Source organism: Meles meles, chromosome 1 (genome assembly GCF_922984935.1).
Source record: "Meles meles chromosome 1, mMelMel3.1 paternal haplotype, whole genome shotgun sequence".
Lineage (NCBI taxonomy): Eukaryota > Metazoa > Chordata > Mammalia > Carnivora > Mustelidae > Meles > Meles meles.
In genome coordinates this window covers 77385112-77411355 of record NC_060066.1, presented here as the reverse complement: position 1 = coordinate 77411355, position 26244 = coordinate 77385112, and the positions used below count along the sequence as shown (strand labels likewise).

General features: G+C 51.3%; 1 pseudogene; it reads left to right on the top strand.

Annotated features, from left to right (window-relative positions):
• The window catches only part of LOC123946204, a 928361-nt pseudogene extending 912636 nt beyond the window's left edge, over positions 1–15725 (top strand).
• The last annotated feature ends 10519 nt before the right edge of the window (positions 15726–26244 follow it).

The window sequence follows — 26244 nt, the reverse complement described above, 5'->3', positions numbered from 1 at the left end:
TCTATCCCTTCACCAACACCACACATTTTGGATTACTATAGCTGTAGATCTTGAAACTGGGTGGAAGGATTCCTTTGGTTTTCTTCTTTAGTTTTATTTTCTCATCTTTTTCTAGGTTCTGACGTGGAGAGCTTATTGTTTTGAGACAGAGAGAGAGAGAGAGAGAGAGACAGGGAAGGGGTACAGAGAGAGAGAGAGAGAGAGAGAGAGAGATTATTAAACAGCCTCCATGCCCAGCACTAGCACAATGCAGGTTCAGTCTCACAACCTCGAGTTTAATCATGACCCGAGTCAAAATCAAGAGTTGGACTAACTGACTGAGCCTCCCAGATGCTCCTCCTCCTTTCTAACATAGGCAGTGATTGCTCTACATGGTGCTGTCCATTGATTGTGCTGTGTCCCACACATTTTCATATGTTGTATGTTCATTTTCCTTCACTTCAAGGCATTGAGATTTGATCTTTGATCTTTGATCATCTAGAAGGTTACTTTCTCAGTGTTTGGATATTTGTTCGTTTTCTCCTTTGGATACCTAGTTTGCTTTTTAAATATATTTTTTTTAATGTTGAAATTGTACTTCCGAGAAATTGATCGATAGGGTTGTCATTGTTTCAGGTGTACAATAGAGCGATTCCCCTCCCCTACCCCACCTGCTGTCAGCTCCGGTTGCAGGCACTGATGTGCCTTGGAGACTCAGGTGCACCTCCCCCACCCCTCCTCCCTTCAGCTCCTGTTGCCAGGCACTGGTTTGCGTTGGAGACGGAACCCTCGTAGGGGTTCCAAGCACTTCCTAGTGGCCCAGAAGACACTGGTGATCGGAGACCAAGCCACAAGGCTCTTTGGAGCCAGCTGGGGGCCATCCAAATGCCTCCCCACACAGTTCTGGAGCCGCTGTGGGCTGTCCTGGAGCAGCTGTGGGCTGCTGGGTTGGTGACAGACGAACGTTGGCCACATGTGCCACGAGTCTCTGGGTTTCGCTGGGAGATCCTGGTGTGCACTGCAGTGGTGGTGTTCCTGGGAAAGAGTGCACTCAGCTTCCGAAGAAGAAAGTGGCAGTGTGCCCAGAACGAGGAAGTCTCTGGAAAAGGCATGGAGAAGACCGAACCGGACGCACAAGCCCGTGGAGCTGTCGCATCATCCGAGCCGAAGGCCAGTCCTCTCCCGTTCCAGCTTCTTGCTCTGGCTGCCCTGAATCAAGATGCCGGGTATTGGTCAGTGGGAAACACCACGCAACTGCTGAAGGGAGTTCGGGAAAGGCTGTTGAAGAGCCCTCACCAGCTGCCTCCTGAAAATCCCATCTGTGGAGCAGCCCGGGAAGATGGAGAAGCCCTGGTGAGGAAAACACCAGAAGGCTTCAAGGACAGCCGTGATCTGCAGGCAAGTGCAGACCCGCTGGTTCAGGAGATTGGCAGCTGTGGACAGAGAGTGCAGGACGAGGCAGGGCAGGCAGGCAGGCCAGAGCTTCCTGAAGGAGGAGTGCGGCGGCAGGCCAGCGCTGAGGGCCAGAGCCAACAGCACACCCTCAGCCAGATCCTCCTGAAGGGGATGCATGTGCTAGAGCTGCTTGGAGATCATCTGGAAGGTGGGGGCTCAAGGAGGCAGGTGGAGACTGGCTCCTCCTCCCCTGACCACGTGCCCTCAGGCGGGAGCCCCGTGAACCAATTCAAGCCGTCCAGGGCACTGAAGAAGGCACGTCAGAGGAATGAAGAGCTCCCAAGAAACCCAACAAGCCACCAAGCTGAGCAAGGACCTGTTCACCTTCGGAACACCCTCCTGGACGGTGAGATTCCGAAGTTGCGCCTGAAGCTTGAGGCAGAGACGAAGCTGTGCGAAGAGCACCTCAGACACCTGGAGAGGAAGATGATGGAGGAGAAGGCACGCTGCCTGCAAGTGAAGAACGAGCTTGCCAAGGTGCGCAGGAAGGCGGATGCTGCCCACTGGCACTTGGGCCTCTATAGGAACATGGTCGCCGACCCGCACCGAGAATGGCAGCAAATCGCCTCCTTGCATGAGCGGGAGCGCCTCCTGGTGGAGAAGAGGAGTGAGGAGAGCCAGAAGGCTGTTGTGTGGGCAGAGAGGGAGTTCCAAAGGCTCCAGGCCCAAAACCATTGCCTCAGGCAGAAGCTGGCCAACTCTGGGCCCAAGGTCCAGCCTGTCTCCGGGGGGCCTCCTGCTCCTGCTCCTGCTGTTCCGGGCACAGCCTCCAAATACCCTCAAGGGCCAAAGGCTCCCCTGAAACCCAGGAAGCCCAAGAAGGGAGCAAGGGTGCACTGGCCAGACTCCAAGTTCTCGGGTCCCCTGCAGGTCTGATTCCCTTGCCCAGCAGCCACCAACACTCACAACCAGAGCACAGAAGCTCCTGTGCTGACCCCTTCAGCCATACCCATGGCTCCTTTGACTTGAGATCCACCCCATCCTTTAGCCTGATGCTCCATATTCCCTGGAGCCGTATGAGTGTGAGAGAATATTTTTCAGTGTTCAGCGTAACACAAATAAAAATAAAAATATCCAATGGCTGAGACTACTGCTACTGAGAATGGATTTGATTAAGGGATTCTATGCCAAGCAAGGGACGGTTTGAAGTGTCTTGTATCGATCCCTTAATCGTCCCAATAACCCAGTGTGTCATGTCTGACTGAGGTTCAGACAGGGGAAACAACTTGCCCCAAGATCACACAGCTAGTGAATTTCAGAGCTCCTGTTCCAAACCAGGGTTGTCTAATGATCACCTGCTGTGCCAATAACTTCTACTACAATGCCTACTACTGTTCTTCTTCTTGTTCTTGTTCTTGTTCTTGTTCTTGTTCTTGTTCTTGTTCTTGTTCTTCTTCTTCTTCTTCTTCTTCTTCTTCTTCTTCTTCTTCTTCTTCTTTCTTCTTTCTTCTTTCTTCTTTCTTCTTTCTTCTTTCTTCTTCTTCTTCTTTCTTGACAGAAAGGGTGACGGCGCACACATACACACACACACTCACAAAGGAACGCACACACATGCACGCGGGGGAGGGGCCGAGTTAGAGAGATTCCTCGTCAGGCCTCGGACACAAGTGCTGAACCAGACGCTGGTCTGGATTTCCCAGATCACGTGATCAGCCCTGAACCAAATCAGGAGCCAGACACTGAACTGACAGGCACCCTTGGGCAAGGAACTTCTAGGCAAGCTGCTGAAGGATCCCAGAAGGGCTTGGTAAAATGTTCCCCTCGTTCACGTCCTAGGATGTGATGATTCTATGCAAAGATAATAGTGCATATAATATAATCTAACATAATATATAATAATATAAGGATGCAGAGATTATAGTGGTGGCTAGCTGAGGTCAAGTCCCAGCCAAGTAGGGAGGGCAGCCTTTAAGGGTCTCCAACGATTCCCATCTTGGGTACACATCGTTTTGTGTTCCATAGTCTACCTCTTGCTTCGAGTCAGAACTACTGACTCCCTTGTAAAGGACAGAATGTGGCCAAAGTGATAGGATGTCCCTTCGGAGGTGAGTTGACAAAGAGACTGGTCTCCTCTTGGGCTTGCCCGCCCTCCGTCCCTCCCTCCCTCATCTGTTCCCAGGGAAGCCAGCTGCTCCTTGGGAGCTTTATGCTGGAGAGGCCCATGGGCCAAGGAATGACTCTTTTTTGCTTCCAGCAATGGAGGGCCTCTGGCTGCTCACAGCCAGCTGAGTGAGCTCAAAAGCAGACTTACCCCCAACAAGCCCGCAGATGACTGAAGATCCAGAGGCCCTCTGGACTGCAGCCTTGTGAGAGATCCTGAGCCACAGGGACCTGGCTAGTTGCACCTGGATGGCTGGCCCACAGAAACCATATCAGGTTATGAATGTTGTTTTAGGCCCATTGGTTCGGGGAAAACCTTCAAGAAAGACAGGAGTGGGAAGCCAAATGTTGGGCTTCTGACCCACCCCCCCTCTCCTGGGGTTGAAATTCCAGGGAAATCAAGAGATGGTAGAAACGCCTGAGAGATGAGGGTAAACAATGGAAGAGAGAGGACATCTAGTCTGATCGCCATGGATCTCTCTGAGAGGACATCCTCCCACTTGATCCTCCTGTGTCGAAGGGTGGCAAATGCAGGGGGAGACACCTGGCAGTGTGGTCCAAGTCGGCTGAGAGCACTCGACCCAGCCCCACAGAGCCTCCTAGAAGGCAGAGAAAGAGCCCAGATGTTCCCTGGGGCCCCTAGAGAAGGCCCCGAGAGAATGAGATGAGTTGAAAGCCTGGGACCTGGTCGTTGGACTTCTAGACTGGAGGGGAGATGGCCTGTGGAAGGGCCACTGCCCGCAACCCCTGTTGGACCAGACCCCTCCTGTCTGCTTTGGGAGACTGGGGGTGAATATGAGAATGAATTCATGTAGAAGAGATGGTGTTCTAATGCTTGGTTTCAACTTCTTGAAATCCTTTCAACTTCTTGAAATCGTTGACATTCCTTTTCTCCTTGTCCCCAGGACCACCATGAATGGGAAGGGGCCTTCAAAGAAGCAAGATGAGAACATCTCTTACAAGGCTGTCCAGTGTCAATATCCAACCACTGCAGTCACTTGTACCCCCTTGGCAGCCCCACTGCTTCCATCAGGACACAGATCCGTTCCTGTACAGGTTTTTGAGCAAACGTAAGTTTGGATTTCTCTCAGAGAAATGCCAAGAGTGCAATGACTGGGGTCCTAGGGTGGTTGCAAGTCTAGTTTTCAGAGAAACTGTGTGGAGGGTTGGGTCACTCTACTGTGCACCCGAAAAGCATATTCTACTGCTTGTTCCCTGGAATTTAAATCCAGGCCTTGAAAAAGAAAAGGAACTGTGAACTGTTTTCAAGAGGGAGCTCTATCATCTTCCATTCCCAACAGCGATGCAGGAGCGATCCAGTCGTTCCACATCCTGCCTTGCATTGGGGAGTGGGGTCTCTCTCTCCCTCTCGGGTGCATTTGGTTTGCATCATGCTGATAGGTGTGCAGTGAGAGCTCATTGGAGTTTGAATTTGAATTGCCCCGATGGTAACTTTTTATGGGATTTCCATCTGTATACTCTTTGGTAAAGTGTTTCGGTCTTTTGCCCATTTTTTTTGTTTTTGTTCTTTTCAGACTGGATGGCTTGCTTCTTTGGGGGTCAACTTTTGAGGTTCTCTCCTTCCGACAGGAGTCCTTTATCAGGTATGTGGTTTGCACCTATTTTCTCCCAGTTTGTAGCTCCCCTTTTGGGTCTTCTTCACAAGGTGTTTCACACATTACAGACTTCCAATTCTGATTGTTGGATCATGTCTAATGAATCAACTCTTCTTGAACGGAACATGATTTGATGTCCAGTCGGAGGATTCTTTCCCTAGCTGTCCATTCTGGACATTTTTTTCCCTAGAAGATTTATCATTTTACATAGAAGGCGGTGATTAATTTTGAGTTAATTTAACAAATTTTTTTTTTCTTTTTGAGAGAGTGAGCATGCGCATGAGTGGGGCGTGGGGTGGAGGGAGAAGCGAAAAGAGCGTCCTTAAGCAGACTCCCCAGTGAGCTTGGAGCCTGATTTTGTCCCGGGACCCTGAGAGCATGACAAGAGCCGAAATTAAGAGCTGGCTGCCTCAGCGACTGAGTCACCCAGGCGCCACGAGTTCAGTTTTGTACAGAGGATGAGCCTTCGATTGTGGTCCTCGTCCTCCTCGTCCTCCACCTCCACCTCCTCCTCCTCTCTGCCCCTCCCTCTTCTTCTTCTCCTTCTTCTTCTTTGTCTCTGGAAGTCCACTTGCTCTAGCACCATTTCTTCAAAACGCTGTCACTCCTCCATTGAATTGCTTTTCCCCTTTGTCAGAATCCCATTGACATGTTGGTGGTTGGTCTCTTTCTGGGTTTGATCCTGTTCCACTTATCTATCTTTATACTGTTCCATTTGTCTATCCCTTCACCAACACCACACATTTTGGATTACTATAGCTGTAGATCTTGAAACTGGGTGGAAGGATTCCTTTGGTTTTCTTCTTTAGTTTTATTTTCTCATCTTTTTCTAGGTTCTGACGTGGAGAGCTTATTGTTTTGAGACAGAGAGAGAGAGAGAGAGAGAGACAGGGAAGGGGTACAGAGAGAGAGAGAGAGAGAGAGAGAGAGATTATTAAAGAGCCTCCATGCCCAGCACCAGCACAATGCAGGTTCAGTCTCACAACCTCGAGTTTAATCATGACCCGAGTCAAAATCAAGAGTTGGACTAACTGACTGAGCCTCCCAGATGCTCCTCCTCCTTTCTAACATAGGCAGTGATTGCTCTACATGGTGCTGTCCATTGATTGTGCTGTGTCCCACACATTTTCATATGTTGTATGTTCATTTTCCTTCACTTCAAGGCATTGAGATTTGATCTTTGATCTTTGATCATCTAGAAGGTTACTTTCTCAGTGTTTGGATATTTGTTCGTTTTCTCCTTTGGATACCTAGTTTGCTTTTTAAATATATTTTTTTTAATGTTGAAATTGTACTTCCGAGAAATTGATCGATAGGGTTGTCTTTGTTTCAGGTGTACAATAGAGCGATTCCCCTCCCCTACCCCACCTGCTGTCAGCTCCGGTTGCAGGCACTGATGTGCCTTGGAGACTCAGGTGCACCTCCCCCACCCCTCCTCCCTTCAGCTCCTGTTGCCAGGCACTGGTTTGCGTTGGAGACGGAACCCTCGTAGGGGTTCCAAGCACTTCCTAGTGGCCCAGAAGACACTGGTGATCGGAGACCAAGCCACAAGGCTCTTTGGAGCCAGCTGGGGGCCATCCAAATGCCTCCCCACACAGTTCTGGAGCCGCTGTGGGCTGTCCTGGAGCAGCTGTGGGCTGCTGGGTTGGTGATAGACGAACGTTGGCCACATGTGCCACGAGTCTCTGGGTTTCGCTGGGAGATCCTGGTGTGCACTGCAGTGGTGGTGTTCCTGGGAAAGAGTGCACTCAGCTTCCGAAGAAGAAAGTGGCAGTGTGCCCAGAACGAGGAAGTCTCTGGAAAAGGCATGGAGAAGACCGAACCGGACGCACAAGCCCGTGGAGCTGTCGCATCATCCGAGCCGAAGGCCAGTCCTCTCCCGTTCCAGCTTCTTGCTCTGGCTGCCCTGAATCAAGATGCCGGGTATTGGTCAGTGGGAAACACCACGCAACTGCTGAAGGGAGTTCGGGAAAGGCTGTTGAAGAGCCCTCACCAGCTGCCTCCTGAAAATCCCATCTGTGGAGCAGCCCGGGAAGATGGAGAAGCCCTGGTGAGGAAAACACCAGAAGGCTTCAAGGACAGCCGTGATCTGCAGGCAAGTGCAGACCCGCTGGTTCAGGAGATTGGCAGCTGTGGACAGAGAGTGCAGGACGAGGCAGGGCAGGCAGGCAGGCCAGAGCTTCCTGAAGGAGGAGTGCGGCGGCAGGCCAGCGCTGAGGGCCAGAGCCAACAGCACACCCTCAGCCAGATCCTCCTGAAGGGGATGCATGTGCTAGAGCTGCTTGGAGATCATCTGGAAGGTGGGGGCTCAAGGAGGCAGGTGGAGACTGGCTCCTCCTCCCCTGACCACGTGCCCTCAGGCGGGAGCCCCGTGAACCAATTCAAGCCGTCCAGGGCACTGAAGAAGGCACGTCAGAGGAATGAAGAGCTCCCAAGAAACCCAACAAGCCACCAAGCTGAGCAAGGACCTGTTCACCTTCGGAACACCCTCCTGGACGGTGAGATTCCGAAGTTGCGCCTGAAGCTTGAGCCAGAGCCGAAGCTGTGCGAAGAGCACCTCAGACACCTGGAGAGGAAGATGATGGAGGAGAAGGCACGCTGCCTGCAAGTGAAGAACGAGCTTGCCAAGGTGCGCAGGAAGGCGGATGCTGCCCACTGGCACTTGGGCCTCTATAGGAACATGGCCGCCGACCTGCACCGAGAATGGCAGCAAATCGCCTCCTTGCATGAGCGGGAGCGCCTCCTGGTGGAGAAGAGGAGTGAGGAGAGCCAGAAGGCTGTCCTGTGGGCAGAGAGGGAGTTCCAAAGGCTCCAGGCCCAAAACCATTGCCTCAGGCAGAAGCTGGCCAACTCTGGGCCCAAGGTCCAGCCTGTCTCCGGGGGGCCTCCTGCTCCTGCTCCTGCTGTTCCGGGCACAGCCTCCAAATACCCTCAAGGGCCAAAGGCTCCCCTGAAACCCAGGAAGCCCAAGAAGGGAGCAAGGGTGCACTGGCCAGACTCCAAGTTCTCGGGTCCCCTGCAGGTCTGATTCCCTTGCCCAGCAGCCACCAACACTCACAACCAGAGCACAGAAGCTCCTGTGCTGACCCCTTCAGCCATACCCATGGCTCCTTTGACTTGAGATCCACCCCATCCTTTAGCCTGATGCTCCATATTCCCTGGAGCCGTATGAGTGTGAGAGAATATTTTTCAGTGTTCAGCGTAACACAAATAAAAATAAAAATATCCAATGGCTGAGACTACTGCTACTGAGAATGGATTTGATTAAGGGATTCTATGCCAAGCAAGGGACGGTTTGAAGTGTCTTGTATCGATCCCTTAATCGTCCCAATAACCCAGTGTGTCATGTCTGACTGAGGTTCAGACAGGGGAAACAACTTGCCCCAAGATCACACAGCTAGTGAATTTCAGAGCTCCTGTTCCAAACCAGGGTTGTCTAATGATCACCTGCTGTGCCAATAACTTCTACTACAATGCCTACTACTGTTCTTCTTCTTCTTCTTCTTCTTCTTCTTCTTCTTCTTCTTCTTCGGAGAGACAGAAAGGGTGACGGCGCACACATACACACACACACTCACAAAGGAACGCACACACATGCAGGCGGGGGAGGGGCCGAGTTAGAGAGATTCCTCGTCAGGCTTCGGACACAAGTGCTGAACCAGACGCTGGTCTGGATTTCCCAGATCACGTGATCAGCCCTGAACCGAAATCAGGAGCCAGACACTGAACTGACAGGCACCCTTGGGCAAGGAACTTCTAGGCAAGCTGCTGAAGGATCCCAGAAGGGCTTGGTAAAATGTTCCCCTCGTTCACGTCCTAGGATGTGATGATTCTATGCAAAGATAATAGTGCATATAATATAATCTAACATAATATATAATAATAGAAGGATGCAGAGATTATAGTGGTGGCTAGCTGAGGTCAAGTCCCAGCCAAGTAGGGAGGGCAGCCTTTAAGGGTCTCCAACGATTCCCATCTTGGGTACACATCGTTTTGTGTTCCATAGTCTACCTCTTGCTTCGAGTCAGAACTACTGACTCCCTTGTAAAGGACAGAATGTGGCCAAAGTGATAGGATGTCCCTTCGGAGGTGAGTTGACAAAGAGACTGGTCTCCTCTTGGGCTTGCCCGCCCTCCGTCCCTCCCTCCCTCATCTGTTCCCAGGGAAGCCAGCTGCTCCTTGGGAGCTTTATGCTGGAGAGGCCCATGGGGCAAGGAATGACTCTTTCTTGCTTCCAGCAATGGAGGGCCTCTGGCTGCTCACAGCCAGCTGAGTGAGCTCAAAAGCAGACTTACCCCCAACAAGCCCGCAGATGACTGAAGATCCAGAGGCCCTCTGGACTGCAGCCTTGTGAGAGATCCTGAGCCACAGGGACCTGGCTAGTTGCACCTGGATGGCTGGCCCACAGAAACCATATCAGGTTATGAATGTTGTTTTAGGCCCATTGGTTCGGGGAAAACCTTCAAGAAAGACAGGAGTGGGAAGCCAAATGTTGGGCTTCTGACCCACCCCCCCTCTCCTGGGGTTGAAATTCCAGGGAAATCAAGAGATGGTAGAAACGCCTGAGAGATGAGGGTAAACAATGGAAGAGAGAGGACATCTAGTCTGATCGCCATGGATCTCTCTGAGAGGACATCCTCCCACTTGATCCTCCTGTGTCGAAGGGTGGCAAATGCAGGGGGAGACACCTGGCAGTGTGGTCCAAGTCGGCTGAGAGCACTCGACCCAGCCCCACAGAGCCTCCTAGAAGGCAGAGAAAGAGCCCAGATGTTCCCTGGGGCCCCTAGAGAAGGCCCCTAGAGAATGAGATGAGTTGAAAGCCTGGGACCTGGTCGTTGGACTTCTAGACTGGAGGGGAGATGGCCTGTGGAAGGGCCACTGCCCGCAACCCCTGTTGGACCAGACCCCTCCTGTCTGCTTTGGGAGCCTGGGGGTGAATATGAGAATGAATTCATGTAGAAGAGATGGTGTTCTAATGCTTGGTTTCAACTTCTTGAAATCCTTTCAACTTCTTGAAATCGTTGACATTCCTTTTCTCCTTGTCCCCAGGACCACCATGAATGGGAAGGGGCCTTCAAAGAAGCAAGATGAGAACATCTCTTACAAGGCTGTCCAGTGTCAATATCCAACCACTGCAGTCACTTCTACCCCCTTGGCAGCCCCACTGCTTCCATCAGGACACAGATCCGTTCCTGTACAGGTTTTTGAGCAAACGTAAGTTTGGATTTCTCTCAGAGAAATGCCAAGAGTGCAATGACTGGGGTCCTAGGGTGGTTGCAAGTCTAGTTTTCAGAGAAACTGTGTGGAGGGTTGGGTCTCTCTACTGTGCACCCGAAAAGCATATTCTACTGCTTGTTCCCTGGAATTTAAATCCAGGCCTTGAAAAAGAAAAGGAACTGTGAACTGTTTTCAAGAGGGAGCTCTATCATCTTCCATTCCCAACAGCGATGCAGGAGCGATCCAGTCGTTCCACATCCTGCCTTGCATTGGGGAGTGGGGTCTCTCTCTCCCTCTCGGGTGCATTTGGTTTGCATCATGCTGATAGGTGTGCAGTGAGAGCTCATTGGAGTTTGAATTTGAATTGCCCCGATGGTAACTTTTTATGGGATTTCCATCTGTATACTCTTTGGTAAAGGGTTTCGGTCTTTTGCCCATTTTTTTTTTGTTTTTGTTCTTTTCAGACTGGATGGCTTGCTTCTTTGGGGGTCCACTTTTGAGGTTCTCTCCTTCCGACAGGAGTCCTTTATCAGGTATGTGGTTTGCACCTATTTTCTCCCAGTTTGTAGCTTCCCTTTTGGGTCTTCTTCACAAGGTGTTTCACACATTACAGACTTCCAATTCTGATTGTTGGATCATGTCTACTGAATCAACTCTTCTTGAACGGAACATGATTTGATGTCCAGTCGGAGGATTCTTTCCCTAGCTGTCCATTCTGGACATTTTTTTCCCTAGAAGATTTATCATTTTACATAGAAGGCGGTGATTAATTTTGAGTTAATTTAACAAATTTTTTTTCTTTTTGAGAGAGTGAGCATGCGCATGAGTGGGGCGTGGGGTGGAGGGAGAAGCGAAAAGAGCGTCCTTAAGCAGACTCCCCAGTGAGCTTGGAGCCTGATTTTGTCCCGGGACCCTGAGAGCATGACAAGAGCCGAAATGAAGAGCTGGCTGCTTCAGCGACTGAGTCACCCAGGCGCCACGAGTTCAGTTTTGTACAGAGGATGAGCCTTCGATTGTGGTCCTCGTCCTCCTCGTCCTCCACCTCCACCTCCTCCTCCTCTCTGCCCCTCCCTCTTCTTCTTCTCCTTCTTCTTCTTTGTCTCTGGAAGTCCACTTGCTCTAGCACCATTTCTTCAAAACGCTGTCACTCCTCCATTGAATTGCTTTTCCCCTTTGTCAGAATCCCATTGACATGTTGGTGGTTGGTCTCTTTCTGGGTTTGATCCTGTTCCACTTATCTATCTTTATACTGTTCCATTTGTCTATCCCTTCACCAACACCACACATTTTGGATTACTATAGCTGTAGATCTTGAAACTGGGTGGAAGGATTCCTTTGGTTTTCTTCTTTAGTTTTATTTTCTCATCTTTTTCTAGGTTCTGACGTGGAGAGCTTATTGTTTTGAGACAGAGACAGAGAGAGAGACAGGGAAGGGGTACAGAGAGAGAGAGAGAGAGAGAGAGAGAGATTATTAAAGAGCCTCCATGCCCAGCACCAGCACAATGCAGGTTCAGTCTCACAACCTCGAGTTTAATCATGACCCGAGTCAAAATCAAGAGTTGGACTAACTGACTGAGCCTCCCAGATGCTCCTCCTCCTTTCTAACATAGGCAGTGATTGCTCTACATGGTGCTGTCCATTGATTGTGCTGTGTCCCACACATTTTCATATGTTGTATGTTCATTTTCCTTCACTTCAAGGCATTGAGATTTGATCTTTGATCTTTGATCATCTAGAAGGTTACTTTCTCAGTGTTTGGATATTTGTTCGTTTTCTCCTTTGGATACCTAGTTTGCTTTTTAAATATATTTTTTTTAATGTTGAAATTGTACTTCCGAGAAATTGATCGATAGGGTTGTCTTTGTTTCAGGTGTACAATAGAGCGATTCCCCTCCCCTACCCCACCTGCTGTCAGCTCCGGTTGCAGGCACTGATGTGCCTTGGAGACTCAGGTGCACCTCCCCCACCCCTCCTCCCTTCAGCTCCTGTTGCCAGGCACTGGTTTGCGTTGGAGACGGAACCCTCGTAGGGGTTCCAAGCACTTCCTAGTGGCCCAGAAGACACTGGTGATCGGAGACCAAGCCACAAGGCTCTTTGGAGCCAGCTGGGGGCCATCCAAATGCCTCCCCACACAGTTCTGGAGCCGCTGTGGGCTGTCCTGGAGCAGCTGTGGGCTGCTGGGTTGGTGATAGACGAACGTTGGCCACATGTGCCACGAGTCTCTGGGTTTCGCTGGGAGATCCTGGTGTGCACTGCAGTGGTGGTGTTCCTGGGAAAGAGTGCACTCAGCTTCCGAAGAAGAAAGTGGCAGTGTGCCCAGAACGAGGAAGTCTCTGGAAAAGGCATGGAGAAGACCGAACCGGACGCACAAGCCCGTGGAGCTGTCGCATCATCCGAGCCGAAGGCCAGTCCTCTCCCGTTCCAGCTTCTTGCTCTGGCTGCCCTGAATCAAGATGCCGGGTATTGGTCAGTGGGAAACACCACGCAACTGCTGAAGGGAGTTCGGGAAAGGCTGTTGAAGAGCCCTCACCAGCTGCCTCCTGAAAATCCCATCTGTGGAGCAGCCCGGGAAGATGGAGAAGCCCTGGTGAGGAAAACACCAGAAGGCTTCAAGGACAGCCGTGATCTGCAGGCAAGTGCAGACCCGCTGGTTCAGGAGATTGGCAGCTGTGGACAGAGAGTGCAGGACGAGGCAGGGCAGGCAGGCAGGCCAGAGCTTCCTGAAGGAGGAGTGCGGCGGCAGGCCAGCGCTGAGGGCCAGAGCCAACAGCACACCCTCAGCCAGATCCTCCTGAAGGGGATGCATGTGCTAGAGCTGCTTGGAGATCATCTGGAAGGTGGGGGCTCAAGGAGGCAGGTGGAGACTGGCTCCTCCTCCCCTGACCACGTGCCCTCAGGCGGGAGCCCCGTGAACCAATTAAAGCCGTCCAGGGCACTGAAGAAGGCACGTCAGAGGAATGAAGAGCTCCCAAGAAACCCAACAAGCCACCAAGCTGAGCAAGGACCTGTTCACCTTCGGAACACCCTCCTGGACGGTGAGATTCCGAAGTTGCGCCTGAAGCTTGAGCCAGAGCCGAAGCTGTGCGAAGAGCACCTCAGACACCTGGAGAGGAAGATGATGGAGGAGAAGGCACGCTGCCTGCAAGTGAAGAACGAGCTTGCCAAGGTGCGCAGGAAGGCGGATGCTGCCCACTGGCACTTGGGCCTCTATAGGAACATGGCCGCCGACCTGCACCGAGAATGGCAGCAAATCGCCTCCTTGCATGAGCGGGAGCGCCTCCTGGTGGAGAAGAGGAGTGAGGAGAGCCAGAAGGCTGTCCTGTGGGCAGAGAGGGAGTTCCAAAGGCTCCAGGCCCAAAACCATTGCCTCAGGCAGAAGCTGGCCAACTCTGGGCCCAAGGTCCAGCCTGTCTCCGGGGGGCCTCCTGCTCCTGCTCCTGCTGTTCCGGGCACAGCCTCCAAATACCCTCAAGGGCCAAAGGCTCCCCTGAAACCCAGGAAGCCCAAGAAGGGAGCAAGGGTGCACTGGCCAGACTCCAAGTTCTCGGGTCCCCTGCAGGTCTGATTCCCTTGCCCAGCAGCCACCAACACTCACAACCAGAGCACAGAACCTCCTGTGCTGACCCCTTCAGCCATACCCATGGCTCCTTTGACTTGAGATCCACCCCATCCTTAAGCCTGATGCTCCATATTCCCTGGAGCCGTATGAGTGTGAGAGAATATTTTTCAGTGTTCAGCGTAACACAAATAAAAATAAAAATATCCAATGGCTGAGACTACTGCTACTGAGAATGGATTTGATTAAGGGATTCTATGCCAAGCAAGGGACGGTTTGAAGTGTCTTGTATCGATCCCTTAATCGTCCCAATAACCCAGTGTGTCATGTCTGACTGAGGTTCAGACAGGGGAAACAACTTGCCCCAAGATCACACAGCTAGTGAATTTCAGAGCTCCTGTTCCAAACCAGGGTTGTCTAATGATCACCTGCTGTGCCAATAACTTCTACTACAATGCCTACTACTGTTCTTCTTCTTCTTCTTCTTCTTCTTCTTCTTCTTCTTCTTCTTCTTCTTCTTCTTCTTCTTCTTCGGAGAGACAGAAAGGGTGACGGCGCACACATACACACACACACTCACAAAGGAACGCACACACATGCAGGCGGGGGAGGGGCCGAGTTAGAGAGATTCCTCGTCAGGCTTCGGACACAAGTGCTGAACCAGACGCTGGTCTGGATTTCCCAGATCACGTGATCAGCCCTGAACCGAAATCCGGAGCCAGACACTGAACTGACAGGCACCCTTGGGCAAGGAACTTCTAGGCAAGCTGCTGAAGGATCCCAGAAGGGCTTGGTAAAATGTTCCCCTCGTTCACGTCCTAGGATGTGATGATTCTATGCAAAGATAATAGTGCATATAATATAATCTAACATAATATATAATAATATAAGGATGCAGAGATTATAGTGGTGGCTAGCTGAGGTCAAGTCCCAGCCAAGTAGGGAGGGCAGCCTTTAAGGGTCTCCAACGATTCCCATCTTGGGTACACATCGTTTTGTGTTCCATACTCCACCTCTTGATTCGAGTCAGAACTACTGACTCCCTTGTAAAGGACAGAATGTGGCCAAAGTGATAGGATGTCCCTTCGGAGGTGAGTTTACAAAGAGACTGGTCTCCTCTTGGGCTTGCCCGCCCTCCGTCCCTCCCTCCCTCATCTGTTCCCAGGGAAGCCAGCTGCTCCTTGGGAGCTTTATGCTGGAGAGGCCCATGGGGCAAGGAATGACTATTTCTTGCTTCCAGCAATGGAGGGCCTCTGGCTGCTCACAGCCAGCTGAGTGAGCTCAAAAGCAGACTTACCCCCAACAAGCCCGCAGATGACTGAAGATCCAGAGGCCCTCTGGACTGCAGCCTTGTGAGAGATCCTGAGCCACAGGGACCTGGCTAGTTGCACCTGGATGGCTGGCCCACAGAAACCATATCAGGTTATGAATGTTGTTTTAGGCCCATTGGTTCGGGGAAAACCTTCAAGAAAGACAGGAGTGGGAAGCCAAATGTTTGGCTTCTGACCCACCCCCCCTCTCCTGGGGTTGAAATTCCAGGGAAATCAAGAGATGGTAGAAACGCCTGAGAGATGAGGGTAAACAATGGAAGAGAGAGGACATCTAGTCTGATCGCCATGGATCTCTCTGAGAGGACATCCTCCCACTTGATCCTCCTGTGTCGAAGGGTGGCAAATGCAGGGGGAGACACCTGGCAGTGTGGTCCAAGTCGGCTGAGAGCACTCGACCCAGCCCCACAGAGCCTCCTAGAAGGCAGAGAAAGAGCCCAGATGTTTCCTGGGGCCTCTAGAGAAGGCCCCTAGAGAATGAGATGAGTTGAAAGCCTGGGACCTGGTCGTTGGACTTCTAGACTGGAGGGGAGATGGCCTGTGGAAGGGCCACTGCCCGCAACCCCTGTTGGACCAGACCCCTCCTGTCTGCTTTGGGAGCCTGGGGGTGAATATGAGAATGAATTCATGTAGAAGAGATGGTGTTCTAATGCTTGGTTTCAACTTCTTGAAATCCTTTCAACTTCCTGAAATCGTTGACATTCCTTTTCTCCTTGTCCCCAGGACCACCATGAATGGGAAGGGGCCTTCAAAGAAGCAAGATGAGAACATCTCTTACAAGGCTGTCCAGTGTCAATATCCAACCACTGCAGTCACTTCTACCCCCTTGGCAGCCCCACTGCTTCCATCAGGACACAGATCCGTTCCTGTACAGGTTTTTGAGCAAACGTAAGTTTGGATTTCTCTCAGAGAAATGCCAAGAGTGCAATGACTGGGGTCCTAGGGTGGTTGCAAGTCTAGTTTTCAGAGAAACTGTGTGGAGGGTTGGGTCACTCTACTGTGCACCCGAAAAGCATATTCTACTGCTTGTTCCCTGGAATTTAAATCCAGGCCTTGAAAAAGAAAAGGAACTGTGAACTGTTTTCAAGAGGGAGCTCTATCATCTTCCATTCCCAACAGCGATGCAGGAGCGATCCAGTCGTTCCACATCCTGCCTTGCATTGGGGAGTGGGGTCTCTCTCTCCCTCTCGGGTGCATTTGGTTTGCATCATGCTGATAGGTGTGCAGTGAGAGCTCATTGGAGTTTGAATTTGAATTGCCCCGATGGTAACTTTTTATGGGATTTCCATCTGTATACTCTTTGGTAAAGGGTTTCGGTCTTTTGCCCATTTTTTTTGTTTTTGTTCTTTTCAGACTGGATGGCTTGCTTCTTTGGGGGTCAACTTTTGAGGTTCTCTCCTTCCGACAGGAGTCCTTTATCAGGTATGTGGTTTGCACCTATTTTCTCCCAGTTTGTAGCTTCCCTTTTGGGTCTTCTTCACAAGGTGTTTCACACATTACAGACTTCCAATTCTGATTGTTGGATCATGTCTAATGAATCAACTCTTCTTGAACGGAACATGATTTGATGTCCAGTCGGAGGATTCTTTCCCTAGCTGTCCATTCTGGACATTTTTTTCCCTAGAAGATTTATCATTTTACATAGAAGGCGGTGATTAATTTTGAGTTAATTTAACAAATTTTTTTTTCTTTTTGAGAGATTGAGCATGCGCATGAGTGGGGCGTGGGGTGGAGGGAGAAGCGAAAAGAGCGTCCTTAAGCAGACTCCCCAGTGAGCTTGGAGCCTGATTTTGTCCCGGGACCCTGAGAGCATGACAAGAGCCGAAATTAAGAGCTGGCTGCCTCAGCGACTGAGTCACCCAGGCGCCACGAGTTCAGTTTTGTACAGAGGATGAGCCTTCGATTGTGGTCCTCGTCCTCCTCGTCCTCCACCTCCACCTCCTCCTCCTCTCTGCCCCTCCCGCTTCTTCTTCTCCTTCTTCTTCTTTGTCTCTGGAAGTCCACTTGCTCTAGCACCATTTCTTCAAAACGCTGTCACTCCTCCATTGAATTGCTTTTCCCCTTTGTCAGAATCCCATTGACATGTTGGTGGTTGGTCTCTTTCTGGGTTTGATCCTGTTCCACTTATCTATCTTTATACTGTTCCATTTGTCTATCCCTTCACCAACACCACACATTTTGGATTACTATAGCTGTAGATCTTGAAACTGGGTGGAAGGATTCCTTTGGTTTTCTTCTTTAGTTTTATTTTCTCATCTTTTTCTAGGTTCTGACGTGGAGAGCTTATTGTTTTGAGACAGAGAGAGAGAGAGAGAGAGAGACAGGGAAGGGGTACAGAGAGATAGAGAGAGAGATTATTAAACAGCCTCCATGCCCAGCACCAGCACAATGCAGGTTCAGTCTCACAACCTCGAGTTTAATCATGACCCGAGTCAAAATCAAGAGTTGGACTAACTGACTGAGCCTCCCAGATGCTCCTCCTCCTTTCTAACATAGGCAGTGATTGCTCTACATGGTGCTGTCCATTGATTGTGCTGTGTCCCACACATTTTCATATGTTGTATGTTCATTTTCCTTCACTTCAAGGCATTGAGATTTGATCTTTGATCTTTGATCATCTAGAAGGTTACTTTCTCAGTGTTTGGATATTTGTTCGTTTTCTCCTTTGGATACCTAGTTTGCTTTTTAAATATATTTTTTTTAATGTTGAAATTGTACTTCCGAGAAATTGATCGATAGGGTTGTCTTTGTTTCAGGTGTACAATAGAGCGATTCCCCTCCCCTACCCCACCTGCTGTCAGCTCCGGTTGCAGGCACTGATGTGCCTTGGAGACTCAGGTGCACCTCCCCCACCCCTCCTCCCTTCAGCTCCTGTTGCCAGGCACTGGTTTGCGTTGGAGACGGAACCCTCGTAGGGGTTCCAAGCACTTCCTAGTGGCCCAGAAGACACTGGTGATCGGAGACCAAGCCACAAGGCTCTTTGGAGCCAGCTGGGGGCCATCCAAATGCCTCCCCACACAGTTCTGGAGCCGCTGTGGGCTGTCCTGGAGCAGCTGTGGGCTGCTGGGTTGGTGATAGACGAACGTTGGCCACATGTGCCACGAGTCTCTGGGTTTCGCTGGGAGATCCTGGTGTGCACTGCAGTGGTGGTGTTCCTGGGAAAGAGTGCACTCAGCTTCCGAAGAAGAAAGTGGCAGTGTGCCCAGAACGAGGAAGTCTCTGGAAAAGGCATGGAGAAGACCGAACCGGACGCACAAGCCCGTGGAGCTGTCGCATCATCCGAGCCGAAGGCCAGTCCTCTCCCGTTCCAGCTTCTTGCTCTGGCTGCCCTGAATCAAGATGCCGGGTATTGGTCAGTGGGAAACACCACGCAACTGCTGAAGGGAGTTCGGGAAAGGCTGTTGAAGAGCCCTCACCAGCTGCCTCCTGAAAATCCCATCTGTGGAGCAGCCCGGGAAGATGGAGAAGCCCTGGTGAGGAAAACACCAGAAGGCTTCAAGGACAGCCGTGATCTGCAGGCAAGTGCAGACCCGCTGGTTCAGGAGATTGGCAGCTGTGGACAGAGAGTGCAGGACGAGGCAGGGCAGGCAGGCAGGCCAGAGCTTCCTGAAGGAGGAGTGCGGCGGCAGGCCAGCGCTGAGGGCCAGAGCCAACAGCACACCCTCAGCCAGATCCTCCTGAATGGGATGCATGTGCTAGAGCTGCTTGGAGATCATCTGGAAGGTGGGGGCTCAAGGAGGCAGGTGGAGACTGGCTCCTCCTCCCCTGACCACGTGCCCTCAGGCGGGAGCCCCGTGAACCAATTAAAGCCGTCCAGGGCACTGAAGAAGGCACGTCAGAGGAATGAAGAGCTCCCAAGAAACCCAACAAGCCACCAAGCTGAGCAAGGACCTGTTCACCTTCGGAACACCCTCCTGGACGGTGAGATTCCGAAGTTGCGCCTGAAGCTTGAGCCAGAGCCGAAGCTGTGCGAAGAGCACCTCAGACACCTGGAGAGGAAGATGATGGAGGAGAAGGCACGCTGCCTGCAAGTGAAGAACGAGCTTGCCAAGGTGCGCAGGAAGGCGGATGCTGCCCACTGGCACTTGGGCCTCTATAGGAACATGGCCGCCGACCTGCACCGAGAATGGCAGCAAATCGCCTCCTTGCATGAGCGGGAGCGCCTCCTGGTGGAGAAGAGGAGTGAGGAGAGCCAGAAGGCTGTCCTGTGGGCAGAGAGGGAGTTCCAAAGGCTCCAGGCCCAAAACCATTGCCTCAGGCAGAAGCTGGCCAACTCTGGGCCCAAGGTCCAGCCTGTCTCCGGGGGGCCTCCTGCTCCTGCTCCTGCTGTTCCGGGCACAGCCTCCAAATACCCTCAAGGGCCAAAGGCTCCCCTGAAACCCAGGAAGCCCAAGAAGGGAGCAAGGGTGCACTGGCCAGACTCCAAGTTCTCGGGTCCCCTGCAGGTCTGATTCCCTTGCCCAGCAGCCACCAACACTCACAACCAGAGCACAGAAGCTCCTGTGCTGACCCCTTCAGCCATACCCATGGCTCCTTTGACTTGAGATCCACCCCATCCTTTAGCCTGATGCTCCATATTCCCTGGAGCCGTATGAGTGTGAGAGAATATTTTTCAGTGTTCAGCGTAACACAAATAAAAATAAAAATATCCAATGGCTGAGACTACTGCTACTGAGAATGGATTTGATTAAGGGATTCTATGCCAAGCAAGGGACGGTTTGAAGTGTCTTGTATCGATCCCTTAATCGTCCCAATGACCCAGTGTGTCATGTCTGACTGAGGTTCAGACAGGGGAAACAACTTGCCCCAAGATCACACAGCTAGTGAATTTCAGAGCTCCTGTTCCAAACCAGGGTTGTCTAATGATCACCTGCTGTGCCAATAACTTCTACTACAATGCCTACTACTGTTCTTCTTCTTCTTCTTCTTCTTCTTCTTCTTCTTCTTCTTCTTCTTCTTCTTCGGAGAGACAGAAAGGGTGACGGCGCACACATACACACACACACTCACAAAGGAACGCACACACATGCAGGCGGGGGAGGGGCCGAGTTAGAGAGATTCCTCGTCAGGCTTCGGACACAAGTGCTGAACCAGACGCTGGTCTGGATTTCCCAGATCACGTGATCAGCCCTGAACCGAAATCAGGAGCCAGACACTGAACTGACAGGCACCCTTGGGCAAGGAACTTCTAGGCAAGCTGCTGAAGGATCCCAGAAGGGCTTGGTAAAATGTTCCCCTCGTTCACGTCCTAGGATGTGATGATTCTATGCAAAGATAATAGTGCATATAATATAATCTAACATAATATATAATAATATAAGGATGCAGAGATTATAGTGGTGGCTAGCTGAGGTCAAGTCCCAGCCAAGTAGGGAGGGCAGCCTTTAAGGGTCTCCAACGATTCCCATCTTGGGTACACATCGTTTTGTGTTCCATAGTCTACCTCTTGCTTCGAGTCAGAACTACTGACTCCCTTGTAAAGGACAGAATGTGGCCAAAGTGATAGGATGTCCCTTCGGAGGTGAGTTTACAAAGAGACTGGTCTCCTCTTGGGCTTGCCCGCCCTCCGTCCCTCCCTCCCTCATCTGTTCCCAGGGAAGCCAGCTGCTCCTTGGGAGCTTTATGCTGGAGAGGCCCATGGGGCAAGGAATGACTATTTCTTGCTTCCAGCAATGGAGGGCCTCTGGCTGCTCACAGCCAGCTGAGTGAGCTCAAAAGCAGACTTACCCCCAACAAGCCCGCAGATGACTGAAGATCCAGAGGCCCTCTGGACTGCAGCCTTGTGAGAGATCCTGAGCCACAGGGACCTGGCTAGTTGCACCTGGATGGCTGGCCCACAGAAACCATATCAGGTTATGAATGTTGTTTTAGGCCCATTGGTTCGGGGAAAACCTTCAAGAAAGACAGGAGTGGGAAGCCAAATGTTTGGCTTCTGACCCACCCCCCCTCTCCTGGGGTTGAAATTCCAGGGAAATCAAGAGATGGTAGAAACGCCTGAGAGATGAGGGTAAACAATGGAAGAGAGAGGACATCTAGTCTGATCGCCATGGATCTCTCTGAGAGGACATCCTCCCACTTGATCCTCCTGTGTCGAAGGGTGGCAAATGCAGGGGGAGACACCTGGCAGTGTGGTCCAAGTCGGCTGAGAGCACTCGACCCAGCCCCACAGAGCCTCCTAGAAGGCAGAGAAAGAGCCCAGATGTTCCCTGGGGCCCCTAGAGAAGGCCCCTAGAGAATGAGATGAGTTGAAAGCCTGGGACCTGGTCGTTGGACTTCTAGACTGGAGGGGAGATGGCCTGTGGAAGGGCCACTGCCCGCAACCCCTGTTGGACCAGACCCCTCCTGTCTGCTTTGGGAGCCTGGGGGTGAATATGAGAATGAATTCATGTAGAAGAGATGGTGTTCTAATGCTTGGTTTCAACTTCTTGAAATCCTTTCAACTTCTTGAAATCGTTGACATTCCTTTTCTCCTTGTCCCCAGGACCACCATGAATGGGAAGGGGCCTTCAAAGAAGCAAGATGAGAACATCTCTTACAAGGCTGTCCAGTGTCAATATCCAACCACTGCAGTCACTTCTACCCCCTTGGCAGCCCCACTGCTTCCATCAGGACACAGATCCGTTCCTGTACAGGTTTTTGAGCAAACGTAAGTTTGGATTTCTCTCAGAGAAATGCCAAGAGTGCAATGACTGGGGTCCTAGGGTGGTTGCAAGTCTAGTTTTCAGAGAAACTGTGTGGAGGGTTGGGTCACTCTACTGTGCACCCGAAAAGCATATTCTACTGCTTGTTCCCTGGAATTTAAATCCAGGCCTTGAAAAAGAAAAGGAACTGTGAACTGTTTTCAAGAGGGAGCTCTATCATCTTCCATTCCCAACAGCGATGCAGGAGCGATCCAGTCGTTCCACATCCTGCCTTGCATTGGGGAGTGGGGTCTCTCTCTCCCTCTCGGGTGCATTTGGTTTGCATCATGCTGATAGGTGTGCAGTGAGAGCTCATTGGAGTTTGAATTTGAATTGCCCCGATGGTGACTTTTTATGGGATTTCCATCTGTATACTCTTTGGTAAAGTGTTTCGGTCTTTTACCCATTTTTTTTGTTTTTGTTCTTTTCAGACTGGATGGCTTGCTTCTTTGGGGGTCAACTTTTGAGGTTCTCTCCTTCCGACAGGAGTCCTTTATCAGGTATGTGGTTTGCACCTATTTTCTCCCAGTTTGTAGCTCCCCTTTTGGGTCTTCTTCACAAGGTGTTTCACACATTACAGACTTCCAATTCTGATTGTTGGATCATGTCTAATGAATCAACTCTTCTTGAACGGAACAGGATTTGATGTCCAGTCGGAGGATTCTTTACCTAGCTGTCCATTCTGGACATTTTTTTCCCTAGAAGATTTATCATTTTACATAGAAGGCGGTGATTAATTTTGAGTTAATTTAACAAATTTTTTTTTCTTTTTGAGAGAGTGAGCATGCGCATGAGTGGGGCGTGGGGTGGAGGGAGAAGCGAAAAGAGCGTCCTTAAGCAGACTCCCCAGTGAGCTTGGAGCCTGATTTTGTCCCGGGACCCTGAGAGCATGACAAGAGCCGAAATTAAGAGCTGGCTGCCTCAGCGACTGAGTCACCCAGGCGCCACGAGTTCAGTTTTGTACAGAGGATGAGCCTTCGATTGTGGTCCTCGTCCTCCTCGTCCTCCACCTCCACCTCCTCCTCCTCTCTGCCCCTCCCTCTTCTTCTTCTCCTTCTTCTTCTTTGTCTCTGGAAGTCCACTTGCTCTAGCACCATTTCTTCAAAACGCTGTCACTCCTCCATTGAATTGCTTTTCCCCTTTGTCAGAATCCCATTGACATGTTGGTGGTTGGTCTCTTTCTGGGTTTGATCCTGTTCCACTTATCTATCTTTATACTGTTCCATTTGTCTATCCCTTCACCAACACCACACATTTTTGATTACTATAGCTGTAGATCTTGAAACTGGGTGGAAGGATTCCTTTGGTTTTCTTCTTTAGTTTTATTTTCTCATCTTTTTCTAGGTTCTGACGTGGAGAGCTTATTGTTTTGAGACAGAGAGAGAGAGAGAGAGAGAGAGAGACAGGGAAGGGGTACAGAGAGAGAGAGAGAGAGAGAGAGAGAGAGAGATTATTAAACAGCCTCCATGGCCAGCACCAGCACAATGCAGGTTCAGTCTCACAACCTCGAGTTTAATCATGACCCGAGTCAAAATCAAGAGTTGGACTAACTGACTGAGCCTCCCAGATGCTCCTCCTCCTTTCTAACATAGGCAGTGATTGCTCTACATGGTGCTGTCCATTGATTGTGCTGTGTCCCACACATTTTCATATGTTGTATGTTCATTTTCCTTCACTTCAAGGCATTGAGATTTGATCTTTGATCTTTGATCATCTAGAAGGTTACTTTCTCAGTGTTTGGATATTTGTTCGTTTTCTCCTTTGGATACCTAGTTTGCTTTTTAAATATATTTTTTTTTAATGTTGAAATTGTACTTCCGAGAAATTGATCGATAGGGTTGTCTTTGTTTCAGGTGTACAATAGAGCGATTCCCCTCCCCTACCCCACCTGCTGTCAGCTCCGGTTGCAGGCACTGATGTGCCTTGGAGACTCAGGTGCACCTCCCCCACCCCTCCTCCCTTCAGCTCCTGTTGCCAGGCACTGGTTTGCGTTGGAGACGGAACCCTCGTAGGGGTTCCAAGCACTTCCTCGTGGCCCAGAAGACACTGGTGATCGGAGACCAAGCCACAAGGCTCTTTGGAGCCAGCTGGGGGCCATCCAAATGCCTCCCCACACAGTTCTGGAGCCGCTGTGGGCTGTCCTGGAGCAGCTGTGGGCTGCTGGGTTGGTGATAGACGAACGTTGGCCACATGTGCCACGAGTCTCTGGGTTTCGCTGGGAGATCCTGGTGTGCACTGCAGTGGTGGTGTTCCTGGGAAAGAGTGCACTCAGCTTCCGAAGAAGAAAGGGGCAGTGTGCCCAGAACGAGGAAGTCTCTGGAAAAGGCATGGAGAAGACCGAACCGGACGCACAAGCCCGTGGAGCTGTCGCATCATCCGAGCCGAAGGCCAGTCCTCTCCCGTTCCAGCTTCTTGCTCTGGCTGCCCTGAATCAAGATGCCGGGTATTGGTCAGTGGGAAACACCACGCAACTGCTGAAGGGAGTTCGGGAAAGGCTGTTGAAGAGCCCTCACCAGCTGCCTCCTGAAAATCCCATCTGTGGAGCAGCCCGGGAAGATGGAGAAGCCCTGGTGAGGAAAACACCAGAAGGCTTCAAGGACAGCCGTGATCTGCAGGCAAGTGCAGACCCGCTGGTTCAGGAGATTGGCAGCTGTGGACAGAGAGTGCAGGACGAGGCAGGGCAGGCAGGCAGGCCAGAGCTTCCTGAAGGAGGAGTGCGGCGGCAGGCCAGCGCTGAGGGCCAGAGCCAACAGCACACCCTCAGCCAGATCCTCCTGAATGGGATGCATGTGCTAGAGCTGCTTGGAGATCATCTGGAAGGTGGGGGCTCAAGGAGGCAGGTGGAGACTGGCTCCTCCTCCCCTGACCACGTGCCCTCAGGCGGGAGCCCCGTGAACCAATTAAAGCCGTCCAGGGCACTGAAGAAGGCACGTCAGAGGAATGAAGAGCTCCCAAGAAACCCAACAAGCCACCAAGCTGAGCAAGGACCTGTTCACCTTCGGAACACCCTCCTGGACGGTGAGATTCCGAAGTTGCGCCTGAAGCTTGAGCCAGAGCCGAAGCTGTGCGAAGAGCACCTCAGACACCTGGAGAGGAAGATGATGGAGGAGAAGGCACGCTGCCTGCAAGTGAAGAACGAGCTTGCCAAGGTGCGCAGGAAGGCGGATGCTGCCCACTGGCACTTGGGCCTCTATAGGAACATGGCCGCCGACCTGCACCGAGAATGGCAGCAAATCGCCTCCTTGCATGAGCGGGAGCGCCTCCTGGTGGAGAAGAGGAGTGAGGAGAGCCAGAAGGCTGTCCTGTGGGCAGAGAGGGAGTTCCAAAGGCTCCAGGCCCAAAACCATTGCCTCAGGCAGAAGCTGGCCAACTCTGGGCCCAAGGTCCAGCCTGTCTCCGGGGGGCCTCCTGCTCCTGCTCCTGCTGTTCCAGGCACAGCCTCCAAATACCCTCAAGGGCCAAAGGCTCCCCTGAAACCCAGGAAGCCCAAGAAGGGAGCAAGGGTGCACTGGCCAGACTCCAAGTTCTCGGGTCCCCTGCAGGTCTGATTCCCTTGCCCAGCAGCCACCAACACTCACAACCAGAGCACAGAAGCTCCTGTGCTGACCCCTTCAGCCATACCCATGGCTCCTTTGACTTGAGATCCACCCCATCCTTTAGCCTGATGCTCCATATTCCCTGGAGCCGTATGAGTGTGAGAGAATATTTTTCAGTGTTCAGCGTAACACAAATAAAAATAAAAATATCCAATGGCTGAGACTACTGCTACTGAGAATGGATTTGATTAAGGGATTCTATGCCAAGCAAGGGACGGTTTGAAGTGTCTTGTATCGATCCCTTAATCGTCCCAATAACCCAGTGTGTCATGTCTGACTGAGGTTCAGACAGGGGAAACAACTTGCCCCGAGATCACACAGCTAGTGAATTTCAGAGCTCCTGTTCCAAACCAGGGTTGTCTAATGATCACCTGCTGTGCCAATAACTTCTACTACAATGCCTACTACTGTTCTTCTTCTTCTTCTTCTTCTTCTTCTTCTTCTTCTTCTTCTTCTTCTTCTTCTTCTTCGGAGAGACAGAAAGGGTGACGGCGCACACATACACACACACACACACACACAAAGGAATGCACACACATGCAGGCGGGGGAGGGGCCGACTTAGAGAGATTCCTCGTCAGGCTTCGGACACAAGTGCTGAACCAGACGCTGGTCTGGATTTCCCAGATCACGTGATCAGCCCTGAACCAAAATCAGGAGCCAGACACTGAACTGACAGGCACCCTTGGGCAAGGAACTTCTAGGCAAGCTGCTGAAG